Source organism: Chrysemys picta, chromosome 3, assembly GCF_011386835.1.
Source record: "Chrysemys picta bellii isolate R12L10 chromosome 3, ASM1138683v2, whole genome shotgun sequence".
NCBI lineage: Eukaryota > Metazoa > Chordata > Testudines > Emydidae > Chrysemys > Chrysemys picta.
The window spans coordinates 13,956,717-13,964,942 of NC_088793.1; the positions used below are offsets into that span (position 1 = coordinate 13,956,717).

The 8,226-nt window shown below is 46.4% G+C and overlaps 1 long non-coding RNA gene across 1 annotated transcript; it reads left to right on the plus strand.

Moving 5' to 3' along the window:
- Window positions 1–595: 595 nt before the first annotated feature.
- On the plus strand, window positions 596–1,380 carry LOC135982016 (uncharacterized). The gene is made up of 3 exons (XR_010599215.1): window positions 596–660; window positions 758–815; window positions 1,275–1,380. It is a non-coding gene; the product is annotated as an uncharacterized LOC135982016 (long non-coding RNA).
- The last annotated feature ends 6,846 nt before the right edge of the window (window positions 1,381–8,226 follow it).

Below are 8,226 nucleotides of genomic sequence, written 5' to 3' on the forward strand. Positions count from 1 at the left end.
GAGGAGTTTAGGAGGAGGCTTGGCATGGAACTAACTGAGCCAGTGCAACGCTGTGAACGTAAAAAAAGTCCTGCGGACTATTGTACGCGTTTCTGTTTATGCTGTCCTTAATCACTGCCTTAGGGAAAAGCTTTTTGAAGATTGTGACGACTGTGTCATAGATGCGCCAGCCCAACGGCACCATGACTGTGTGACTTGGACTTCAGTGGATATAAACTGCAAGCTCTGGGGCCTGTGTGCTGAGCTATGTTTGGAAATCCTATTAAACACTGTAATTGCCATAGGTTATGCTATGCAATGTCTGTGCCTAACCCAAGAACATTTAGCGCCAGGGGGGACCTTGATAAAAAACAAGCCCCAAGACATTCATTGAGATCTGCAAAGGGCCCCCACTTGGAATGGGCACTGTAAGAGGCCCTACAGAAAAATATATTTGAAGTGAAAGGAAAAAAAAAAAAAAAAAAGAAAAGCAGCCCAGTTGTGCAGACAACTTATTCCCCCAGCCCAGACCACAAAAGGGAATGCTAGGGAGGGGTGAGCCCATCAACCTGCTGACTATTTTGAAACAAAGAGTTAGGATGGTACAAAAACCTCAGGGAGCTTGGAGCCTGTCTCTTCCAACAGAAATGCTCTTGAATTGCTGCTGGACTGCAAGAGGAGGTATGCGCCCTGTTTTGAACTCTGAAAATAGATATTCTATAATGCCATTCTTTGGCCATGCTGTCTTAGTAAATAATGGTGCCTGGCTTTATTGCAGTGTGATCTGTTTAGCATGGAACCAGGAACTTTAAGCTGCATTTCACCACCAGGCCAAGGTAAAAACCATTTTAACTATAGATGTGCTTAATACTCTTAAATTAAAAAAAAAAAAACCTTCAGGTATTACACTGGTTGTATAGGGATTTGGGGGTAATCCTAACTTAACATGTTTGCTTGTTCTTTAACCTGAAGGCCCAAACACACATGGCAGTGGTGGGGGCGAGGTGGTGGTGGACAGAACAACCATGTTTATTGAAAAGTATTTTCAATGGATTTTAAAAGCAGTTTGGTTTTTATTTTGCAAAATGAGATGTCTTTTTAAAAATGTTTGTGGGTTTGTTTTTTAAAGCGGTAGAAATAAACTCAAAACCTGTGTTTGTTGTGCAGCCTGAAATGGATTATTTTGTTTTAAAGCTGTGACTTTTCAAATAGAAAAACACCCTAACGAATATTTTATTTTTTTAAGTTTACAATACAGTTTCATGTGTTTTATTATAATGTTGTTTGCTTCACAGTACGGTCAAAACATGAGAGGGTAAACAAGCTCAAAAGAAAAAGGAAAGAGACAGCTGAAAAGGAAAATTCACCAGCATCAATGACTGATGGATGGATGAAGCCCAGTAAATATATTTTGCTTATTTGTTTCATGAGGTTTTGTATTTTAAATAAATCCATAGGTGTGGGTGAGAAAGATGGTAAAGTTCAGTTTCGTAAAATGTCTTTTCTCCCCCCTCATAGGCATGGGCAGCTTTCCTGACAATGCTGTAGTCGAAGCTACAGGGACACCTCCACCAGAACAGCCAAAGAACCAGGAATCTGCTTTGAGACCTTTAACAACGCTAACACAAAACATCACAAGCAGGAGCGCCGCCAGTTTTTCTGCCGCCCTAGGGGGCGGAAGGTCCCGCCCCGAAATGCCGCCCCTCCACAGAGGCGGCTGAAGGTCCTGCCGCTGAAATACCGCCGAAGTCGCCGCCCCCTAAATTGGAGCGCCCTAGGCGACCACCTAGGTCGCCTAATAGGTTGCGCTGGCCCTGAGCACGAGAGTGCAGATGAAGCATCAGGGCAGCCCAAACCTCATATACGTCAAACCCAAGGACAAAACAAAAGATTCTGGTAAAGACCAACCACGCAAACACAACGCCAGTTCCTCAGCGGCCGCCACCACACCAAGCCCTGAGAAAACTGAGCAAAAATACACACATTCACAAACCTGGAGCATGCGCTTTAGGGGTTGTGAATAAAAAACCAAGGACTGACAGACCATTCTCCCAACACCATAAGCTCGTCACAGCTCCCCCATATTCTAGTAGTTGGGAAAAGTATGATACTTCATTCAGAAAACTGATGAAGATTTGGGGAAAATATGAGGCTTTGTTCAGAATACTGGTGGCTGCTATATCCTCAGGGGTCTAAAAGAAAGGAGAGCTGGAAACCACGTCAAAAATGCAAAAGCTCTGGCAGGTGACTTTTTGAAAAATACTTCCATTTTTCCAAAAGGTGGCTCTGAGCAGGCGTGACTAGCCGTGGAAAGGGGCCTGGGTAAAAAGGGCACCCTCAAGGCTACACATCAGCTCAGGTGTAAACAAAAGGGGGGACAGCTCTTGGTGGACAAAGAAATGGCGGCCAAAAAGTTCTAGGCCAGGGTCTCAGTAAAAATTTTTAAAAAGGCTAAAGAGGTAATGAGGAAAAAAGCAAAAAGAGATGCCCCCTACTGGAGGCTCTCAAACTGGCTTGTCTGAAAATGGGGAGGTGGAACCCGACTCTCACGCAGAGTCGGGTTTAGAAAATTCCCCAGAGGGCTCTCTAGAAGGTCCCCGTCTCCTCCTGATGACCCTCACGGAGGACCCTCGGAGTCTGACTCTCAAATAGCATCTGATGTAGAAGATGCCTCTGACGGTCCTGTAGAGGAACCCCCAAGTAACCCTGAAAATGCAGAGGTGTATATGGAGAGAGTGAGACGTTGGCAACGTGAATTACCTAGATTTGGGGGGTCGGTGTATTGTGAGGAATTTCGTTTTGTCAATCCTGAGGGAATAAATTCAGCTCAGCAGGTTGTTGAAGCTATACACAGGGGAATACAGTTAGTTCTGGATGACGTTAATGGTGATTATGATGATTATGTTCAGTTACGTTTAGAGAGCCGAAATTTAACTAACCCTTTGTTTTCAGTCAGAAGAACTAGGGATGAGCTGTCTGCTGAGGATTTCTTAACTCAGGCCTCAAAGCTGCTACAGAGCAATAGAGAGTTGTATCTTGATGGGACGTTGCGCCTCGTTGTGACAGTTGTAAAAAACAGGGGTGGGGGCGCTCGTAGAGTTTTAAATTCTATCCGCGGTAGTCAAATCCTCCATAAAAGGAGACAATGCTTAGTAGACCTGACATACACCGGTACCAATCTGTGTTTTGCGGGTGGGCTCTTGGCCGTTATGTCCGACCGTAAACCTACGGACGCGGAATTGTTAGCGGGGGCGAGAAAGTTGCAGGAGAAACTGGGGTGGTCAGATCAAAAAAAGGTTCTGCTCAGTGACGTAGCAACGTTTGAACAGCATTTAGGAGTCAATATACAGGTGGTGCTGTATACGGCGAAAGGCGGTTGGGGCTTTTTTAAAACGGAGGGCCCAGTGTACCCCAAGACTTTTTTCATCCCGTTGCACGATGAGCATTACTATGGGGTTCTGGATGTGAAAAAGTTCTTCGGTGTGAAAAATTATTGTGAGTTTTGCCACATGGCGTACAGTCACGACCACTCTTGCAGGTATCGTTGCCGCCTCTGTTTGAGCGTAATGTGTTTAGACGGACACGTCAACTGTGCATCGAAAAAACAAGTCGAATGCCTGTCTAAAACTTTGTGTGATAAGTGTCAGTCTTATGTGGACAAGCGGCACAGGTGTTAAGGGAGGCGGTGTAAGCTTGTGAAATCGAGAAAGCTTTTACCAAGTATGTGCATCACAGAAACCTGAGCATTATGTTTATAGTTCAAAACGTATTTTGTCAGGGGGAAAAGAGTCACACGATTAACCTAAACGCAAAAACCCCAGGGATAAATTACAAATCGCTACGCTCGCTCGGCAAATGTACCCCTGCTAAGCTGAATTCTTTCTAGAAGCTTTTGAGGATGCTACCAAAAGACCTTATGGCTACCTGGTGGTGGATTTAAATGCTTCCACACCAGAAGCTTATAGAGTAAGAAATGGTGTTTTCCCTCCAGACTGGCTGGTGGTTTATACTTTGAAAAGAACAACAGCCGGGTATAAAAAGAGATGAACTATTGGCAGGCCCCTTTGTAACAGCTGGGGTTGCTGACCGAAAACATGTCTAGCTGTGTAAAGAGAAACCTGGTCCTTTTAAAATTACTTAGAAAATCGTCCCCGCAGCAAAGGAGGCCTATACTATGTTCGGCCTCTGACGATTTAGTAGCGGCCATCTCAGAAATAGCGCTCAAGCGCCAAACTTCCCTGGGGGCGTAATATATTTTCTTTAACAGAGCCGCCTAGACATGACTTTTACTGGTACCGTCTTTTACTAACACAAATATGAAAGGGGACACATTCATATTGACACATTTAAATAAATAAGTTTTATTAATCGCCTGGTTTAACACGACCTTTTACAGCCGCCTGTAAAAATGGACTCCATAAGGAAGTCTGAGCTGGTTCATTCTTCCATTTTGTCCTTTTCCAGATTTTCGTCTTGATATCTGTGTCTCATATCATGTATCAGCTGTTTTTGCTTATGTCTATTTACTCCCAAGGGGCTACCGATGTGTAAGTTCTCAAAGGCCTCTAGAAAGACATTGTCGAGCTGTTGAGAGATTTTCAGAAAAGAAAGTAAGCACCCCACTGCTTGTTTTTAGATTTACACAACCCGCTGGTTCCTAACCCCATTACACCCCATCATCAACTGTCACTTCTTAATCATTCATTTACCTGAGCGACGTCTTTTCCATTCACCTTGTCCTCCGGTGACTCCCCCGAGCTGTGTTCGCCTTCCTCCTCCATGGGGATGGACGACAAGAGGCCACCACGCTGATCGGGGTGTCTCACAAGCAGGTGGGTTTCGGGTTCCGGCATATCCATCAACGGCTGGGCCAAAGGGCTCCCCTCGGTCGCTCCCTCCTCCTCCTCGGAACTATCGCTGATGTAGCGCTTTCTCCACGGATGGTCAAAGGCCCTCGGGGCTAAAACCAAGTCCGAAATTCTCACGGGGGTGGTGAAGGAATCCATGTTTCCACAATTTCTAAAGCACGCGTTCTTGGTAAAAGATGGCCTCTTCTGCCCCGGTGCTGGGACTTATGGGTGATGGTGCTGTACTCTGATTGGCAGAGGGCGCTGGGAGGAGTTTTTAGAGGGGTCACATGACCCTCTTCTGGGCAGGTCACCCCCCCCCCGAACACCCCGGCTTGGTCAAATCTGCTCTCGGGGCAGGCCTATGCAGCCAATACCCATCACGACTGGTAGAGCGCGGTGGGAGGAGTTCTTAGAGGAATCACACGAACCACTTCCGGACGGATCACCTCGCCCCGGAACACCCCTGATTGGTCAAATCTCCTCTCGGGGCGGGTCTATGGGGGCGAAACACCTTCTGATTTGTAGAGGATAGTGGGAGGAGGTCTTAGAGGGGTCACATGACACACTTTGCTTCCGGTCATGTGTCCACCTTGACCCCAGAAGTAATACCCCCCCATAGGTGGGACTTCAGGTGACAGGAGGTCGGAGCTTAAGGGGTCAAGGCGTAGGGTTTAAGGGTCCAAGGGGAGAGGTTAGGGTTTGATTGATGGTAGGGCCCTTATACTACTTCCGTTTTCCATACTATCGAATCCCACCCTGCAAGCATGCCCACTAACAGAAGGGGCCCACAAATTCCACCATCTCTCTAGCATCCAGCGGGCACCATCAACACAGCTCTGTGTCAAGGCATCACCCATCCTCCCAACTCTGTCCACATATCTATTCAAGTGACATCATCATAGGACCTAATCACATCAGCCATACCATCAGGGGCTCGTTCACCTGCACATCTACCAATGTGATATATGCCATCATGGGCCAGCAATGCCCCTCTGCCATGTACATTGGCCAAACCGGACAGTCTCTACGCAAAAGAATTAATGGACACAAATCTGACATCAGGAATCAAAATACTCAAAAACCAGTGGGAGAACACTTTAACCTGTCTGGTCATTCAGTGACAGACCTGCGGGTGGCTATATTACAACAGAAAAACTTCAAAAACAGACTCCAACGAGAGACTGCTGAGCTAGAATTGATATGCAAACTAGACACAATCAACTCCGGTTTGAATAAGGACTGGGAATGGCTGAGCCATTACAAACATTGAATCTATCTCCCCTTGTAAGTATTCTCACACTTCTTATCAAACTGTCTGTACTGGGCTAGCTTGATTATCACTTCAAACGTTTTTTTTCTCTTAATTAATTGGCCTCTCAGAGTTGGTAAGACAACTCCCACCTGTTTATGCTCTCTGTATGTGTGTATATATATCTCCTCAATATATGTTCCATTCTATATGCATCCAAAGAAGTGGGCTGTAGTCCACGAAAGCTTATGATCTAATAAATTTGTTAGTCTCTAAGGTGCCACAAGTACTCCTGTTCTTCTTTTCACCCATCCTCCGTGGCCTGCCACACCCCTGCTAGTCCAGTCCAAACAATGCACCTGGAGGGTGATGGGCTTGGACATACAACTCTCAGTCCTGATGTGCAACTGCCCTCTGCTCTGCCCCTCTCCACTGAGCTCTGCTGCTGCATCCCGCTCTGCTCGGCTCTGCAGCACCCTTGGCGACTCTAGACCTGCGCAGGGGACAGATCATCTTGCCGAACTGCCTGGTATTTTTTATGATGAGAACGAACCTCAGGACTGTTGCCCTCAAACCCAAGTCACACATACGCCTGATCACGCTATAATCAATCCAGTCTCAGGTCCACCCACGTCATTCACTTTTCTCCCTTGAGTGGAAGAGTTTGTTCCTGTAATTGAAGATTTGTGGTCCATGGATTAACTATGGAGTTAAAATAACTGCAGATAATTTAAATCACCCACTTACATTTTCTGGTCCTCTGAATATCCCGACAGAAACCCGGAGCAGATAGGAATGGCTTTTGCTACATTTCATCCCAGGGTTTATCAGTTTTATTGGTTTTAGACTGTTTGGCATTTTCCTGCCATTAATCAAGTTCCTCTCGAACCCACTGCTCTGCAGATCCATTCATAATGCTCCATGGATGGATACACAGGCGGCATCACACTCGTTAGCCACCCACTTACCTGTGGCAGTTGGAAATGGGGCCCATGACCCTGAGCTCCGGAAATGCAGCCCTGGAGGAGGGAAAGAAGCAGCTCCTCCACTATTCAGAGGAAAACAATAGAATCTAATAGATACTTAATCTGGTCTGATGTGCTTTGTGCAAGAGAGGACAGCAGTGCATGTCCATACACAGTCCCTTGGAGATATAGGGCTGGGGATCATTGCTTGACATGGCTGACTATGAATGGATTGCAATTAGGACTGGGTGGATTGGGTCTTGTTACCAGATGTGCCCATTACTTTGGGGTATGCTCATTTATTCGGGTTACTCTTCTGGGGAAGGGGATTCTGTAATTCTATCAGTGTACTGCTTGTGTCATTTGTGTTTTTATATGGAGCTCTCCTTCTCCCTTGTGTAAGTCCCCTCCCAATGGAGCTATCCTGCAGGACCTAGGTTCCCCAGGGCTGGGTTTCTCCAGCCCCAGAACCGGATGAACAGACACACACATCCACACATACATAACAGAGCAAGTCTGAGCGGACCGGGTCAATCAGCACTGTCAAGCTGACCCCTTATATGTCTCTGGACTCACTGGGCTGGATGAAGCAGCACTTTCAAGCTGCCCCCCCTTCCCTTATATGCCCCTGGGCTCCATGGACTGGGTCAAGCAGCACTTTCAAGCTGTTACCCTTATGTGTCCCAGATTCAGCACGTCCCTATCCCCACTCCCCCAACACAATTGTACTGGCAGTAACCTACTCGATGAGCAAACCCCACAGTATTTTGGGTGCTGCAGGGATCTTTAGCTTAGGTAAAAGAAGCGTTGCTGTAGAGTGAATGGGGGAATCTAAAAACACAAATGAGTAAAGTTCAGCAAGAGAGAGAGAAGCAACCAACTTAACCATAAAAGTTATTTATTGAATAATAGTGATAACTGCACAAGGAGGACTAAGCCAACATAACATACATGATTAAAGGTTAATACCTAAGGTAGAAAGGAAAAGAGAGAGAGAGAAAGAGGGGGGATCTCACCCACTCCACAAGGCTTGAACTGGTCAGGGTTCCCAGATGATGGTGGTAGCTGAGGGTTCTGAATGCTGGAGACAGGCAGAGCCCCCAGCACGATCAGTCAGGAGAAGATGGAGTTCCAGTGGAACTGATGCAGAGTTTGGATCTAAGCATCAGAACCCTGACTGGAG